This window comes from Pangasianodon hypophthalmus, chromosome 29 (assembly GCF_027358585.1).
Source record: "Pangasianodon hypophthalmus isolate fPanHyp1 chromosome 29, fPanHyp1.pri, whole genome shotgun sequence".
In the NCBI taxonomy this organism is placed as follows: domain Eukaryota; kingdom Metazoa; phylum Chordata; class Actinopteri; order Siluriformes; family Pangasiidae; genus Pangasianodon; species Pangasianodon hypophthalmus.
The window spans coordinates 11,836,480-11,855,680 of record NC_069738.1 but is presented as its reverse complement, the minus strand read 5'-3'; the positions used below and the strand labels follow the sequence as shown (position 1 = coordinate 11,855,680).

General features: G+C 37.9%; 1 long non-coding RNA gene across 1 annotated transcript in view; it reads left to right on the top strand.

Annotated features, from left to right (window-relative positions):
- Positions 1 to 627: 627 nt before the first annotated feature.
- LOC117596437 (uncharacterized) overlaps positions 628 to 19,201 on the top strand; it is a 36,247-nt gene continuing 17,673 nt past the window's right edge. Inside the window, exon 1 of the long non-coding RNA XR_004577563.2 lies at positions 628 to 1,098. This is a non-coding gene — a long non-coding RNA (uncharacterized LOC117596437). The remainder of the gene's footprint in view (positions 1,099 to 19,201) is intronic.

Sequence of the window (19,201 nt, the reverse complement as noted above, 5' to 3'; positions counted from 1 at the left end):
AATATATTTCAAACATCATCACAGCCCAACTTTAGCCAATTTTGAGGTTATTATATGATTTCATATCAACATTAAAATACAGCAAACTATTTTAGACATTTTTCCTAGTCTGCATTTCAGTGTTTGATTATTTCATATTAATAAAATGCTGACGGAAATTAGAAATCTGTTTATTATTAAATCTGGCTTCAAAAAAGTTACATAACTACCTGCAAATAAGGTTATAAAATGTTAGAGTTCACTATCTGATTTTGACCATAAGCAGTTTTATTTAAAAATTAAAAATGCTCAATAAACTTCCACTGTCTATACATGCCTACATGATACCATTACAGAGATTTCAGTAAAAACAAATGGGTAACACTTCACAATATGGGTATATGAATAAACATTACTTAAAGTATGCCAGAGTTCTGGAGAAGAGACATGATCTAATAGTTCTTGATCCAAAACTAGGATTCAGGAAAAACAATGTAGTTTTTATCCATTCCATGGAACACTGGGACAGCTTTTTACTCTTGTACAGCTTAGTGAGAGGTCACAGGAGTACATTAATCCAGTGATGTGTTTTTTGGATTTGGAGAAGGTCATGCTTTGACATTTGTTGTAGGAGGGACTGCAGGACTATGGGGTATCTGGGTCACTATTTTGTGTGATCTGGTTTCCATATGTGTGCATTGAGTTGTGTCTTCATTCTTGGTATTAATTTAAAAATGTTTTAAGTGGATGTTGGACTCATCAAGGATGTGTCCTGTCTCCTTGTGCTTATCATGGAGACGATATCAAGATACAGCTAATGTTGGAGAGGTGTAAAGTATGGGGGTTAGAAGTAACATCCCTGTTATTTGTAGATGATGTGTGGTGTAGCTCCCTGCATAAGACCATTGACCACACCCACATCTGCTGGATTCTTCTTCCTGCCAAAGAAAATGGCCTTCAGCCATGTTTGGATTGCAGGTGCTTGAAACAAGTAAAGTACTGGTACTTATGATCCTTTGTCCCTTCATCTTTTGACTGAATAAGAAATTTCAGTGACTAAGGAATTCACCAAGCTTGATCTTAAGAGTGCCTACAACCAGCAATGCATTCAGGAGGCGGGTGAGTAGAAAACCACATTTACTACCAACTCTGGTCACAACAAATATTGCATATTGCTATATGGATTGATCAATTCCCCATCAAAGAATTTCCAAGCATTCATAAATGGCATCCTTAGAGACATGCTAGGAAGGTTGATCATGGCATACATTGGCAACATCTTGATTTGTAACCTCATGCCTTCAATGTTCTGGAGAACCAGCTCTTTGTCAAAGATAAAAGTATAAATTGTACATGCCTAAGGTGACTTACCTGGGAAATATCATTAGCAACGAGCGAGTCTTTATGGATGAAGCCAAAGTAAGTGTCAAATATCTAGTATCCAATTTCTAGAACCAATAAGGACCTTCAGAGATTCCTGGGCTTTAAAAATTTCAAGCACCCTGACAAAACACTTCCTTTTATTATTGAGATTGATGGCTAATTGTTGACTCCACATCGCACAAACTGAGAAACATGACAGCAATCCCACAAATGCCAAGGTTTCTTGCTACAATTTTCTTTTTACTTCCCCACCAAGGGTGTTCTCACTGGTAACAAAATCGCTCAATTAGTCTTATTAAAGGCAAAGCCCTAACAAGGGTCATAGCAGTATGGTCCAAAGGAGCTGTACATATTCCATGATGACTTCAGTAAACTTTTTCGAAATGTCTTTAATCACCCTCCATAAGGCACTGAGGCAGGAGAAGGTCTCTTCACTCTAAAACAAGGGACCAGAGCTTGTTAAATGCTGAATAAGCAGAAGGCAGCAGGTGAAACAAGCCAGACACTTTGCAGCTTTCTTGCAAGGTGAGTTTACTGTAGATGTCATTAGCAAGGATGAAGCCAAAGGGTCAGTACCTAGAACTGTTAAGGATCTCCTGAGATTTCTGTGGTTTCTACATTTTTATAGATGGGTTACATTTACATTTACACCATTTATCAGATACCCTTCTCCAGAGAGACTTAGAGAAGTGCTTTGTAGTCTCTATCAAAAACATATCCTCATGCTAGTTCAGGTTTGTTAGGTCAGGGACAGGTCTTCAGTCTTCATTTGATGACAGCTAGTGTCTCAGCTGTTCAGACAGCCAGGGAAAGTTCATTCCACCACCTGGGTGCCAGGACAGAGAAGAGTCTTGATGCATGTCTTCATTGTACCTTGAGAGATGGTGGATCAAGTCATGTCATGTCATGCTAGAAGTTCAAAGGGAGTGCAGTGGAGAACTGGGTGTGATAAGTGGCCTAAGGTAGGTGGGCGCTGGTCTGTTTTTGGCTTTGTAGTCAAGCATCAGTGTAATTCATGGATTCACTTCATGGCAGCTCCTCCAACATCCGTACTGAAAGGGAGCACATGTCAGCTAGCCTCAGAGTCACATGGTAAACATGCCTTCAAAAGACTTAAATAAAAAGCATTCATCAATGCTCTCATTCTTAAGCATTCTAACACAATTCTTCATTTCATCTTTGAAGTTCATTGATGACTCAGTGATAGGAGTGGTAGCAGTGTGCTCCCAATTGAGTAAGAAAACCAAAAACCAAAAGCTCAACCCTATAGCATTTTTCTCCTGTAAACTATGGCAACTATGATATTAGCAGAGAGCTCTTAACAGTACATTTGGCCATGGAAGAATGGTGGCACTGATCATCATGTATCATGTCATGATATGTTTTCTTATTCAAATGCCAAAGTGTGAAGTGTTTTTCTTCTGGGTTTGATACAAGAGAAAGAGTTTTACCCCTTCAAGTACAGCTGACTTGAGGTTATTGGTAACTGAACCTTAAGGGGGCTGTAAGTTCCATGGGGGATGTTGAGAGAATCTGTACACGTTGGCTGTTCTCATATGTACAGATTCTCTCAATATCCTTGGAACTTACAGCCCCCTTAAGGTTCAGTCTCTCCCCAGGGAGCAGAAATTATGGAAGCCCTGTGGGACCCTTTTATATATGAAATACCTCTCTGCCTGCATGCCCCAAACTCATTAAAAAACACCCCCTAGCACAAAGGCCCCACCACACCAATCTCCACTTCCTGAATAGGTCAGTTCTGGGAACTTCAGAGCTAAGCGATGGAAATTAGGCCTAAAGTAACATGGGTCCTGCATCCTATCACTATTTATGTCCACAAAAATGGAGAAATGTGATTTTGTTCTGGCTTTGACACTAAGGCTTACCCCTTTGAATACAATTGACTTGAGGTTACTGGTAAAGAGTCCACTCTCTCTGACCTCGACCAATGGAAAAAGGAAACCTTGATTGCTAAATAGTATTTTCTGAATTCAGTAAAAAGAATGCAAGTGACCTTCACAGCCCAGGTTCTTAGCGAGCCATTTCTACTAGTAATTATTATGTCGGAAGGAGCTGAGGAGATGCCTTGGTTATACCACTCAATATTTATGAATCTGAAAGAGGCAATAGAAAAAAAGAGCTGGTGTTTTCAGAGCGGATTTAAAATTAATGCAATGGAGGATATGGAGGCAGCTCCTTCCCAGAAAACTGGCCAAACTTTTATTATGTATTACTATTACAGTTGAAAGGACAATAAGAATAATAATAAGAATAAGAGGAATACAAAGAAGATGAAAAATAGGCAGAGGAAGAAGCGGAAGAACTACAACAATAAAGTTCAGTTTCTTTGGATTATTATTTGTAATTAGAAGAGGTGACATCGACTATTATGTCCTCAATCATCTTGTGACTTGTAGCTTAGTTCACTTTCAATACAACTTACCAAACCTAATGCTTTTGTAAGTATTTACTGAACTTTTTTGATTCTATTTGCAAATAAATGTTGCAGGATGTTTATTTATTACCATTGCTATAAGATACAAATCACACTATGGGACTACATAATTCATTCTGCCTTGTTTGAAAATTCATAATCCAGTGTTTATAATCCAATCTGCTCAATGTGAACAATAATTGAGATTTTCTGTATATCCTTTTTAAAAAATATGTTCAGGAATATTTTCTCTAATCTTTTAAGCAGTGCATAGTGTTCACTTTATAGTTTTCATGTACAGTGGGGTCCAAAAGTCTGAGACCACCCTGATAATCTGGGATTTTTTTTTTCATTTGAAATTGGAAATAAACAGAAAGGTTTGGAATTTTTAAATATTTAAAACAAAGAAATTAAATGTTTAATATCTTAAATATTTAATATTCAAGATTCTGCACTATTTCAAGGTTCCTATTTAAATGTAAGCAAATGTGTGATATTAACCATGTTAACTTCTTTGTACAAAAGGTCAGATTCTCCTCATGCATATTCTCTTCTACTGAAGCATGTGTTCAGAAGACACTCCAATGGATTTGATCCAAAATGGATCATAAAGTTTTGCATAAACTTGTGGAGTCCCTGCAAGCTGGAGTGCACACTGTCATTAAAGCAAAAAAGGGGACATACTAAATAATAAGAAATTCTGAAATTCATGTAAATATTTCAAAGTTTCTATTTTTCACTCAATAATATAATTTGTAATGAAAATTGTTGTATTGAATTAGAAAAGAATGTAAATTAGAAGCATTGTCACTAGTAGTTTCAGACTTTTGAACCCCACTGTACGCCTTTATTGCACCCTGATACCCTCTTTATACGTATTTATACTGACTACTACATTATTGTTCCTTTATATCACTGTGACCCTGTGATGTACTATATACAGTATTGCGGACAGACTCCCATCTTTTTCTTGAAAGTTGTCAATAAATACCACAGAGGAGCATTATGCATTCAGCCAGCAGTTCTGCATAAATACCAGACCCTGCCATTCTGACTGACAGTGTGATTTTTCCATAGCTTTATTCTTGTTCGGAGATTTTAGTACACAGTGGAGAAATGGTTACTATGCTATGTTCTTACGACTTGCTGGAAAAGACTGGAAACTGAAATATGTTTTTAGTAGTAGACATATAATCTCTAATCCAGATCTTCATAATCACTTGTGATTTTAGAATCATCAGTGATATGCAAACTTCACAAGTATGTTCTGGCGTTTTAATTGACTAGAGCATTAATTTTATGGTTTGATTCCCCCCTTCCACCCCCATGTGCTTCTAGTGTCTGCTTATTAACCATCCACTGAATGTCTTCTTTTATGTATCCCGGCAATGCTTTCACTTTCCAGAGACCTTCTCAAGCCTTAATCACTCACACATGTTACTTGTTAAATAAAGGAGACCAAGATCTCTCTCTCTCTCTCTCTCTCTCTCTCTCGCTCGCTCTCTCTAGCATATTTGTCACATACAGCTGTAAACCATTATGCTATAACTCACTGTTAAAACAGCTGCTCATTTGCCACTAGCATGCACTAAATTTATCATTCATGCTTATAAAGCAATCATGTTGCTTTCATAACTTGATGAAAGTTCACCTGTGGAAAATTTCCAGTTCAGTGAATATATACGACTGACAAAAAGGACAAAAGAACTGCTAAAATTACTTTTTGTGAAGAGTTCCCTTCCCTGGAGAGAATAATAGTACTAAGTATCTTCCTCCAATGTGTAACAAGGCTGGAGAACATTTGTAGAGAAATCATATTTTTAGTTTTATGCAATGAACGGCCCTCCCTGATGGTTTGCAGATGTTTAGGGTCAGTGTCTTGTTATGAAGCCTATCTTAACTTAACCAAGTCTTAACTTACTGACAGAGAAAACCAGGGCTTTAGCTTAAAGTCTGGTATTTAGCCTGGTATTTAAATTCTGGTATTTAAGAGGCCCTGGACCACCAGACGCAAAAAAAAAATAAAAAAATAAAAAATAATAAAAAAATCAATGATAGGAACAGTAGTTAAAGGCATTTTTTCTTGTATTTTCCCTTCTTTTATTCCAAATAGGTTCCATAATTACAATCAGGTCCATAAGTATTTGGACAGTGACAGAATTTTCGTAATCTTGCCTCTGTACACCACCACAATGGATTTGAAATGAAGCAATCAAGATGACTGAAGTGTAGACTTTCGGCTTTAATTCAATAACAAAAATATTGCATTAATTGTATATGTAGGAATTACAGCCATTTTTTACATAGTACCTCCATTTTCACAGGCTCAAAAGTAATGGGACAAACTATTATAATCATAAAAAGAATACTATTTTTAATACTTGGATGCAAATCCTTTGCAGTAAATGACTACCTGTAATCTGGAACCCATGGACATCACCAAATGCTGAGTTTCCTCCCTTGAGATGCTTTTCCAGGCCTTTACCGCAGCCGCCTTCAGTTGTGCTTGTTTGTGCCTTCAGTTTTGTCTTCAGTAAGTGAAAAGCATGCTCAATTGGGTTGAGGTCAGGTGACTGACTCGACCATTTAAGTATATTACATTTCTTAGGAAGAAATTTAAGAAGCCTTAGGAAGCTTTTGGGTTTCTTTTGCGGTACGTTTTTGGGGTCATTCTCCATCTGTACTGAAAAGCACTGTCCTGTCAGTTTTGCAACATTTGTCTGAATCCGAGCAGAAAATATATCTCTATACACTTCAGAATTCATCCTGCTACTTCTATCAGCAGTCACATCAATAAACAGCAGTGACTCAGTTCCATTGGCAGCCATACATGCCCATGCCATAACACTGCCTCCACATGTTTGACAGATGATGTGGTATGCTTTGGGTCATGAGCCCTTCCTTTCCTTCTCCTTACTCTTTTCTTCCCATCATTCTGGTACAAGTTAATCTTGCTTCAGAACTGGTCAGGTTTTTTTAGAGGTTTTTAGCAAGGTCTAATCTAGCCTTTCTCTTCTTGATTGTTACCAGTTGTTTGCATCTTGATGTAAACCGCCCGTATTTACATTCATGAAGCCATCTCTTGATTGACTTTGACAATGATACGCCTACCTCCTCCAGAGTGTTCCTGACTTGGCTAGATGTTGTGAAGGGGGTTTTCTTCTCCAAGGAAAGAATTCTGTGATCATCCACTTGAGTTGTCTTCCGTGGTCTCCCAGGCCTTTTGGTGTTGCTGAGCTTGCCAGTGCATTCCTTCTTTTTAAGAATGTACCAAATTGTTGATTTGGCCCTCCTAAAGTTTCTGCTATCTCTCTGATAGGTCTGATAGTTTTTTCAGCCTAATGATGGCTTCACTTGCTTCAACACCACTTTGGACTGCATAGAAAGAGTTCCCACGAACAGCTACCAAATGCAAATTTAACACTTGGAATCAACTCAAGACCTTATATCTCCTTAATTTGTCATGAAATAATAAGGGAACAGGCCACACCTGACCATGAAACTGCTTATCAGTCAGTCTTCCAATTACTTTTGAGCCTGTGAAAATGGAGGTACTATGTAAAAAATGGCTGTAATTCCTAAACATACAATAATGTGTAATTAATACAATATTTTTGTTAAAGCCCTTGAATTAAAGCTGAAAGTCTACTCTTCTAACACATATTGATTGCTTCAATTCAAATCTATTGTGGTGGTTTACAGAGGCAACATTATGAAAATTGTGTCACTGTCCAAATACTTATGGACTGACTATATATAGATGTGCATGGAGAAAAGGAGTTTCTGAGGCCTGGGTGTAATTTTAAAAGATATAAAAAATTGTTTCAAGCATGACAATGTGTTTCCATCTATTTTAAATATTCTTTAGGAGTTTCAAATAAGTGTGATAAGGACGTTTTTTTTTAGAAGGAAAGTAGTATCTTAAGTACAAGAACCTGTGTCTTATTGTGTGTCATGATTATTTTATTGAATTATTTTCACTTATTTTTAAGGGTATCAGTAATTATGGTGTTGCCTGTTATGCACCATGGTCCATATTCAGAGTTAGAGACTAGACCATTGCCTTTAAAGACAAGCACTTGCCTTTAATCTGGAAATAATATCAGGGGATAGGAAATGAGAAGCAAAGACACAGATCACATTTTTTTCCTTTGCTGGCAACTGTAATATAACAACATTAAAGCAAGAGATAATTTTAAAATAAAGAAATAAAAGAGAAAGAATAATAAGATGACATCTAGTACAGTGGAAATAAAAAGTCTACACACCTCTGTTAAAATGGCAGGTTTTTGTGTTATAAAAAAAATGAAACCAAGGTAAATCATATCAGAACTTTTTGCACCCTCAATGTGAAATTACAGCGTATAAAAATTAAGTGAAAATAATCCGAAATATTTTAGGGAAAAATATTAAAAATAAGAAAAAACATACAACAACCTGGTTGCATAAGTGTGCAACAGTTGACGGTGTTGATTTTCATTTCACGTTCACATTCAGCAGCGAAATGTTCAAGTGCATGTCAGAGATCCACTTTGGATGGTGCCAAAAGAACATCATCATCTGAAAATAACAGGAACTTTACCTCTAGCCCCCCCATACTGGATACCTCTCTAATCTGGGCTGTGGAGTGGAGACAGGACACCTCCTTGATAGAGTAGTAGTAACCCAGCTACTCCAGAATCCTGCAGTACCTCCCACAACAAATTGAAGCATATGATCATAGGCCTTCTCCAAATTCACAAAACGCATATAGACTGAATTAGTATGCTGTCATGACCCATCACAAAGTTATGCAAGACTAAAAGAGCTGGTCTCCTGTTCCACAGCTTGGGCTTAACCTGCATTGTTCCTCCTTAATCCTAGGTTCAACTATCTGGAGTCTCCTCTCCAGAATCCTCTCATAGAATTTTTCTTGGGCTGAAAAGTGATTCCCCTAAAACTATAACTCATCTTCTGGTCCTCTTTTTTTTTTAAATGGTGATCGTCATCCCAGTTTTCCAGGCCAAAGAAATGCCCCACATCTCCATGCAACAGTTTAGAGACATGCTAGCCACACAACTCCAACCTTATCTAGTGCCTTCAACATTTCCTGCTGTATCTCATCATCTTTTTCCATAGCCCCTCCAAACTTCTCCCATGCCTGAGCTTATGTTTCTGCAACTGGCTCTCCTGTACCTCTCAAGTGAATCAGGAGAGCCCGCTGTGAGCACTAATTGGAAGGCCTCCTTCTTCAATTTGACAGCTTCCCTCATCAACTGAGGCCCCAGCATCTTGCAGCTGCCGCTACAATTAAGGACTTGGACATAGTCCATTCAGAATGTCCTTGAGCTTGACTCTCAACCTTTATCTTGCAGGTGGTGAGCCCACAAGATGGCTCCACATTACCATTTCAGGCTGAGAATGACTGGGTGAGGTGGGTGGCATAGTCCCCAGCAGAAATCATCTCCAGGGCTCGCTCCAGTCCTGGGCCCAGTAATCCTCCAGTGCAGGCTATGCTTTCTCATTTTTGTACCTTTCATGGGGGTCTTCAAGATCACTCATTATCTGACTTCTGCTCTCACCTCTGCTCAGGGTGGCAATACTGAGTGCATGAAGCTATTGGTGACCTTGCCCTGAGGTTCACTGAAGTACACAAGCCCCTGCAACATGGCAAGTTGTCAGTCCATGAAAATACCAATAGCTAACCAGACTGCAGATATTATAACGTTCAAAGAACAAATTAGCAAAATAACAGCAGTTTATTAACTAATCCTAGCTAGATAGCTAGTTAACATCAAGAATTTCTTTTAAAACGTTTGTGGTGAGTATATATGATAGTCCTATGAGTTGGTCTGAACCTTTATTCATCTGTCATGTTCACGCCAACAACATAGAACAGAAATCAAAGCCAAATACTTTCTGAAGCAGAAAATTATCAACTCTCCCTTAGCTGGAATCTGCCAGGCTAAACTGATCAAAGATTTTGTGACTGTGGCTACATTCATGCATGACTGTGTATGCTGCCACTATTAGATTATTAGTTTAAAATATTCTGAGGATGCTGCAGGGGTGCTAATGTCAATTTCTGGGGGTGCTGAAGCGGGGGCAATTCCCTTCAGCACCATCCATTAACTTCCCTCAATTGGCTAGCACTGCTTGCTGTGTGCATGTTGAGCAGCAGACGTGCAGGGAGCAGAGGATGATATTCATCCCATGTGTCGTGTGCATGTATCATTAATTACAGTGACAAATACATTTACATGCAGAGGCAGTTACAGTACAAAGTTCAACCTTTCATTATATATAGATAACTGGAAACTGGACTATGGTGCATTTTCATAAATCTGTAAACACAAAAAACAAATCTGAAAAAAAGAAACCCTTTCAGAACCCATTCATAACAAATTCTTTAGAAATTAAATGAAAAGAAAATGAGCATATAATGACAATCCTATAATATTATCCTATATAGATAAAATAAACAGGCTTACATGGCTCTCCACAATGTAGACAAAGTTCTATGCAACGTCCAGAGAAGAGAAGAGACGTGAGGGTTAGCATGTCTTTTGGAACACTCAACCAGATTTCTTGGACACTACTTTCGTTGTTTGGCTTTAGCTCTGGTTTAATGTCAATAAAGCATGTAAAAGACAAAAAACAGAAGATAAAAATTAATTCATTAAAATTCCTACACATGCCTTAAAAAATCATTTGTCTTCATCTGGACAAGAGCTGTTGCTGCAAACACCTGCAGTAAACAAACACGACATATAAAGATTTAACAAGATAAGTCTGTGCCTTCAATCATATTTTATGATATGGTGAGTGAAATGAATTGCCATCTTCAGCTTGACATGCTTGATATGCTCAACATATGCTTGAAGGATAAGCCCATCCTTCTTCTCATTAATGTGTGAAAGGAGAAGTGGAGAAGCTACAAGACAAGACTCTCTGTACATCATCATTTGTTGGATTCCTCTTGAAGAAATCAGTGATGAGCTTTCCACATTGTTGAGTGGATAGCTCCATAAGCCTGAAGATTTTTGTCCAATGGACAATGTCCATAGATATACTTTTGAATGAAGACCATTTTGCCCACAGACCTTCAAGGGATGGTGTTGGCATGCTATTTGACATGTAACACTGAAAGCAATAGGTCAGCTCCATCACCTTACTGACTTCTCCTTCATATCTCCTGCATCATCTGATGCTTCACTTCAAGATTCTTTTCAATGCATTATTTTTGTTTAAGACTTTAAGCTGTGATACATGGGACGAATATCAACCTCCAGCAAAACACTTCGCATATTGTCTAATTATGCAGTCTGGACAGATTGGCTTCATATTTCATTATTTCATCAGCAAGGACTAATCCTTTGCTGACACTCAGCAGGCAAAGGTATCTTGCAATTTCCAGACTTTGTAGGACAGACTGGCAAACTAGTGTACTGCATTGTGGTTCTATGGTGCATAAAAAGGAAATATGCAAATATTAATAGCAATTATTCAATCTCACGCTTGCTAATTGTCTGCACATTAGCTTCAGGCTTCAAGACACTGAGTCGTTTTTGGCACTGAATGGGCTGTAAGAAATCCAAGATGTCCTCTTCTTTGAGGTACACTAAATCTTCCACACATTCTACTTCTTGGTCCACAAGCTTCTCAAATATCCGCTTTACCAATTTCTCAGGAAGGCTAGTCAGTACTAACAATATGGCATTTTCTGATCTCTTCTTTCAACTTGGACATCGTACTTGCAAATTCACAAAGTGTGTGCTCTACACTTGTGGTGGTATTGTTTACACAAGAGACCAGTTACTCACTCTGAGGTCTCTGTCTTTGTTTGCTCAGCAAGGGCCAGAACGAAAATTGAGATGGCTGCAGAGCTAGTATGAAGGAATGGGCAAAAGAGGAGATATAAACTATATCTTCCTTCTATCATTATGGGAAATGGAAAATTACTGGTAAATAATATGGATGTCTGCACTAAAATATGCTATCTACACTAGTGAGTGCAGCCTTGTTTGAGAAAACATGGCTACACAAACACATTCCAGACTCCCACGTTAGCCTGAATGGATTTGTTACTCTTTACCCCATACACACAACTATTGAGAGATTGCAGACCCAACATCCCAGCATTATAGTAATAGTGTCTGGTGACTCTTTTCAACCCTACCCAGTTTGTTAACCAGTTTGCTGAATGTAAGATGAGAGAGAACAGGACACTGGACCTTCTGTATCCCGATGTCAGCCATGCCTACATCTCTACAGCTCATCCTCTGCTGTGCAGATCAGACCACTACCTCATTCATCTCATGTCCCTTCTATAAAACCAATATAGATTGACAAGTAAGGAAGTGGTCATCAGAGGCTACTGAATCCCTGCTGGTCTGCTTTGAGGTCACAGACTGGGATGTACTCTGTGAATCACATGGGTCAACACTGAGCTAATCTCTTCTCAATCAGAAGAAGAGAGCATTCAGGGAAAGACACAAAGAGAAAATAAAGCAGAAGCAGAGAGAGCTTCTGGTGAGAAATAATAATTGGTTAATTATGATTAAAGGAAGAAGTAGGAGAACAAGCTAGTACAAGAATGCATGTGAGGTGTGGAGAGACCTGAAGAACATCACCAGCTTCAACTAGCCCAGCTGAAAATCAGCAGCAGGAAACCATGAATGGGTGACCAAGTTAAACAGGTTCTTCAATAAGTTTGACAATGGCCCTCCTGTCCCCCTCCTCCCCCTTGGTTCCCTCTCCTACCGGTCAGGATATTCCCCGCTGCATCCTTCTCTCTTGCCAACCCCAGCTGCTCACACTGACTGGAACCAGTGAACTATCATCTCCACCCCCTCTATTGCCCCTGATACTGCCCCATTCCCCAAGTAAAGGCAAGCAAAAGTCTAAATTTTCTAACCTGTGTCTTTAACATCACACATGATAGGGACCCTGAAGAGATGGGTATTAGCTCAAACTCAGTCACCTCCTAAGTTTGAACAGCAGGGTAGCATTGGAGTGCTGAAAAGAGCATATCTCCTTTTGGACATAGCAGGCTACTCAAGTATATGCCACACGGTGAACACTGATGAAAGACTTTGTTGACTGGAGCAGCTATGACTGAAAAAAATATGGTGATGATGGTGACGAACTTCAGGAGGTCAATTGCCCCTGATGTCCCCTGTCATGATAGATGGCATTGAGCTGAAGACTTACAGGTACCTGGGCATTCACCTAGATGATAGAATGTCAACAAAGAAGTTATATACAGGAAGGGACAGAGCAGAGACTGAGGTCCTTCTGTGCATGCAGACCTCTCCTTTGGACACTATCAGTCTGTTGTAGGCAGTGAAACATTCTATGCAGTATTGTAACTATGAAGAAATTCAACAAACTGAAAGGCTGGCTCTGTTTGTCAGGAGGATGTAGCACAATGGGGACACTCAGTAAACTGCTTTCTGTTATGGACAGTGAACTCCATCCCACGTATGACACTCTGGATAAACAAAGAAGCACCTTTAGGAACAGACTGCACCACAAGCTGTTACTGTAGATTTGTTACTGTAGACCGAACAGCACTATGGTAGATCTGGTCACAACAACCAGGCTCTATAATAAATCACACTAATATGAGAGCAAAAGTGAGCCTTAGTGTAATGAGCCTCAGTGTTGGCTTAGTGTTAGTGTCACTGCCCCTGACTTCTTGTGTTGTTCCTTTTCATATTTAATCTTTTTAGGTTTAATATATATCTGGGGTGTGTGTTGTCTGGTGCAGTTACCGTAACACTACAATTTCCCACCCATCCATCATTCTATCCATCTCTCGATCCATGGGAATGAATGATTAAGAGCTATTACAGGTAGGCCACAAAAACAGTACTCAAGTAGAGGATAATACTCAGCCAGACTTTTGCGACTAATGCACAAGTAGACTCTTGATGTCTTTCTGCTAAACTATCAGTCACGGTTATAAAGTTGTTCAATATCAGGGCACAATGCTTAAAGTAGGACTGCCTCGTCTCGAATTGCTTCTACAACTGAATGAATGGGCCTAAGTGTACAGTGATAATGTCCTAAAGTGATGATTTGGAAATGTCATTAGACGAGTCTCCGTGTATTATTCTGCCAGGACTGCTATACGTCTGGCATTCAGTAATGGCAGGAGTACAGAAAGAATCTACTATTTCTCAGAGTTGTAGTATCAGCTGCCATACTTCGTACTTCATTATTGTCACACCCTCCGAAAAGATCAGGACGACGACAACCATTTGAGTTTTGTCAATTTTTTTGCCCCAGTTTCCTTCTTTTTTCTGTAACAAATTTGGGGCTGAACTTGAACAACAAATGTTTTTTTTTCTTTCTTTTTTTTTTTGGTGCTGTGCAGTACACATTCTCTCTCTTTTTTTCTTTAGTCATGAAAAAACTAAGCAAAATAAAAATAATATAGTAAACAGTAATAATGTTTTTTTTTCAAGGTGACTATTACAAGGGTGATTGATCTTATCCAAGAGGCCTTGAGGCATGGCCAAGTTGAAGTGCCCTGATTTATCATTTGCATTTTTGCCAAGGTATTTGAGATGACTAAAATGATGATTTAATTGAAGTAAATTGTTTTTCTAGAATCACAAGATGGCACTCATTCAAAAAGCTCATTACTCACGCATGGTGGTAAACCTGGCTGGCAAATCTGAAAATGTTTTAAATCATTAAACTGGGAATTAATGTTGACACCAACTACACTATCTGTGCCACAAGCATTCAAGTCAAGATCATTCTGCTTGAACTGACTCTCCTGGTTAAGGCTTTTGCCCAAGAAGTTGACTGAATTTTCCATCTGTCGATATCACAATATCTGTAAAAGATGTTGGTCTTATGGAAATTTTCAACAAATCCTGTTCACTACACAACAAAACTAGCTGCATTTGGTTGATATTTGACCTACAATGAGACAAAGAGTCACAACAACAAGGACAAGGACAACATAAATAGCAAGAATCTTATGTTTCTTCTTGCCAGAACCAAGCAGATTAGCAATTTTAAACAATTTTATTATTATTATTATTAGCAAGATTTTAAACAAATCTTGGTACAAGATTAAGCCTATAGATTTGAACAAAGAGATTTATTTCTGCCATCCCAAACATCTTGAAGAAAACAGATTTTCTTTTCTGGTCATTTTTATTCCATGGGTACAGCAAATACTTCAGAGTGTCATAGTGTAGTCAAACTTTCCTTTTTGTCTGTGAAACAAACAATCAATTTACATCATGTATTACCAGCAAGATAGATAGATAGATAGATAAGACAGGCATTGCATTATCTGCATTATCCAGCACAAAATCTGACTGCTCTCCACCACTGCCATCATCCACATTTACATTTATGGCATTTGGCAGATGCCCTTATCCCGAGCTACTTACCAAAGTGCTTTGAAGTCTCTATCAGTAAATACATCCTCATACTGGTTCACTAGGTCAGGGACTAAGAGTACTGTCAGTCTAAAAACCCTACTGAAGAGATTAGTATAGTATGAAAAAACACCATTTTTTAAATAACAAAATACTAATTTGAGTACTTCATTAAGAGGTAGGTCTTTAGTCATTGTTTGAAGACTGCCAGTGACTCAGGGGAAGTTCATTCCACAACTGAGGCGCCAGAACAGAGAACAGACTTGACACATGCCTAACTTGTAGCCTGAGAGATGGTAGGTCCAACCGAGCAGTGCTAGAGAATCAGAGGGAGCGTGGTGCAGTGCGAAGTGTGATAAAGTAAGGTAGATGTTAAGGTAAGTGGATGTTAATGTTTTTCTTGTTTTTTTTTTTTTTTTTAAAGATAATATGGTTTTGAACAATCTAACTATGGCCAAGTCTGAACCTCCTGGCAGAAGCAGCAAGGTTTTTGAAACATACTAATTGTCATGTCAGTGCCGAAAGCAGTGCTGGAACACGTTCCCCATCAGCCCCTGCACATCACGTGCAACTGAGTCACGTTCAAGTCTAATGAGCAGTAGTATTTAGGTTCAGACAGTTGTAGCACTCCTGGTTTAGCGTTTGTCGTGTTCACTTCATGTTCATGTGCATTTCCATGCTTGCTTAGTTCTTGTTCATGTTCTTAGTGTTTGTTTTCATATGTTGCACATTATTAAATAGTCATCTGCACTTGCATCTGCCTCCAGCTCCAGTACCTAACACTAAATCACTAGCATTCTGAAGAAAAGGTTAAACTGACAGTCTGCTGGCTGCCACACAGGTTCTACTGTATGACGAATGATACTATATATAATATATGATATATTAAGTTCATTGTATACTACAGTGTACGCTATCAGAGTGCTTCATCATTAATATCTTTAGAGGAGAGCATGGATTAACCAAAACATGGGCTCAGAACTCAATATACAAAAATTGAAAGCATGATAATTGTGTCCATGCTTTAGGATTTCATGACCTCAATTTAGTATCTCAAAACCAGATTAAATTTATTATAATTTAGTACATTGTGCACACAAAATAAAAATAATGAGAAAGTGCTTTTTGAGGCCTCTCCACGGCTCTGTAGGACACTTTGTTTTGTGCTTCAAATAATGCTTTTATCTTTGTAACAATGATGATTTAATAATTCTATTTAAAATATCCAGTCTAGTTTAATGATGACAAGCAGTATAAGCATTGTTTTAAAAGACACAACTGACTGAACTGGCAAAGTTTCCACAACAAATAACTCTTTCAGAATTCTAGGTTGCTGTTTTATTTTTCATAAATCAACTTAAAGTCATATTGCATACTGGCTTCATTTAACTTGATGTTGCCTTGATATTGCATGAAACCTAGCAGAGCTGTGGAACATTTTGTATGGACCCTGCTGTTTCACAGGGCCTTGAAAATAATTTTGCTATTTGAGGACACATTGTGTAAAAGTGGATTTTCAATTCTGTGATCTACAGAAACAAATTAGCCTTTCAGGTCAAATATTAATTTGTCCATATTCGTCCTTTTGTTTAGTATTGTTATTTTTAACAATATTGTTAATATTTTTATTTTATTGTTATTTCTAAATTGCACAATATCAGCAAAATAGTACATTGGATTTTTCCCCACCAATACTGTTTAACAAAGAATGTATGCATATACATTAATAAACAAAGCAAGATTGAAATTTCGAATCATTTTTGAAAAGGAATTTTTGAATCCACAAATATTAGTCACACAGAACAGTTGTCAGCTTGCAAAAGTCAGCTTTGAGCCGAACCAGAAAATGCGAGAACTTATTCACTTGTATTGCTTGAAAGTAATCTTCCAAAAAGAGTTGTTCAGCTGCACAGCTCAGGAAAATCAGGAAATCTTCTAGCGTATTCTCTAGGTTACCATTGAGATTAAAGTAATAAGGTTATGTTCGATTCTAAACTTAGATATAAGCATAGGCATTAACACCAGCATGATGACATGATTTTGAACATCTATATTGCTATTTATAAATTTTACTTGGCTCTTTGGCCAAAAGGTTTGCTCCTAATGTAGTGACTGATCAATTATTTTCTTGTTCTTTTTTATTAGATATTTAACAATACACTTAGTATTATTCCACACAGGATAACAAACTACGCTAAAATATAGCATTTAATTCATTTACCAATAATGAGAGTAATTTGACTCGAGGCAAATCATTTAGGTTGATGGGAATCCTTGCTTTAAAGAGCTGAAGTCATGGGAAGATTGAATAATAGACAAAGATTAAGAGGCAATGGAGGTAGATTGAATAGGACGGTTGTGGAACGTATATTTGCATTTAATCATTTTTACATTAAGCCATGGGCACATGGGGCCACTTCTGAAAGCTTTTATAGCTTTTATAAGCTTTGTGTTCTTGTGTCTACTAGTACCTAATGCTGTTGTATAACAGCTGAGCTGTTGCCTGGCAACAAACTCTGTCATGATCGCCTCAGTTTAGCTTCTGCCCATATCCAGGCAATTTGCTGGAACATATGAAGTAAGTGTGCATGCATTGTGGCCTCTATACTTTGTTTTAACACACAGCATGAGAGTCATTAAGAGCTATTTAGAGAACAAGTGTTTTTTGTAGAGTTGAACATTCAATGGCATTATTATAATCTTTTTTTCAATTAAACACTGTATTTTAGGGGGATTAATTCAAGTGAACAGTCAATTCAAGTATGAAAACTGCAGGGTTTTGTTACATTTTTCATTTGTTACATTCAAACAACGGGGAAGTCAAACCACAAACACGTGGCATACTAAACCTGTTGTGCCATAAAATATAAGAGACTATCAGATTCAATATGCAAATGTAGCCCATGCAAATTACACGATGGCATTTTAAACTGTGGAAAATTTCAAGACTCCAACCGGAGATGAGGTTGAAATGTGAAAAAGTATTGCTGATAAGATGACAATAACGCAAGCAGCACATGCCTTATATTTCAGCCTGTAACCTTAGTGTTATAGTGCGCATTGACAAACTTCTCAAATAGAACTAAAGCGAGAAATTGAATTTGGCATAAGCATCAATGCGTCCAGCGTAAAATGCCACTTTGATTATAATGGGAGCTCAGAAGTTTTGCCCCTGAGGTGCTCACTCCACGTTTATCGTGTCTGGTTTAAAATGGGCTTTATAGCACAAGAGCAATCACTAACTTCAGATCCAGTAACATCTATTGGTGATTAATGGCTCTTAGTTTTCTGAATTTCTGAAACTAACAAGCATTGAATAAAGCAACCGAAATTTTCAAGCTATTCATTTTTTGTTTTCTTGTTGCAGGATGCTGTTAGTATTAGTGTAGGCATTCTGTCTTATTGCTTCATACTGGTTTATTCAATATGCTGCATCATTTTTCTATGAAATATATGCATCTACATCTTATGCATCTACATCAACTGGGACCTTAAATTCAAATATTCAAACTCCAGCTCTGCTATTCCCATTTATTGAACCCCAAATATATCTCAAGTCTTCTCAAACTTGGAGACTGTGCTTGAAAGAAGTATGAAAGCTAGTAAACCAGTGGTGGTGTACAAGCCTTTTCATGCAATCAATCAATCAATCAATTGTTTTTGTCCTGTATTTTGCATGTAGCTTCATTTTCGTAAATTAGTAGCAAAAGCACAATGTTTGGTTTAGTAAACAAACAAACAAACAAATAATAATAATAGCCACAAACAGTGATCAACGGGGTCCAAGCACCCTTTGCCATTACCACTCCCAGTGGCCAGTTCTTGCCAATTATGTAAAACAGTAAAGGGACCATAGATGAACATACTTTTCAGGTTTTGTAACAGTAGTTCAATAAAAACCAATTGATATGCCTGCTGAAAAGTGACTGGCTGATGGCAGTCATGCTTCTAAAGTAACTTTGTTGTCATTATGAATCCACTTACAGATTAGCATGACAATGCAGTACACCAAATTTCATGA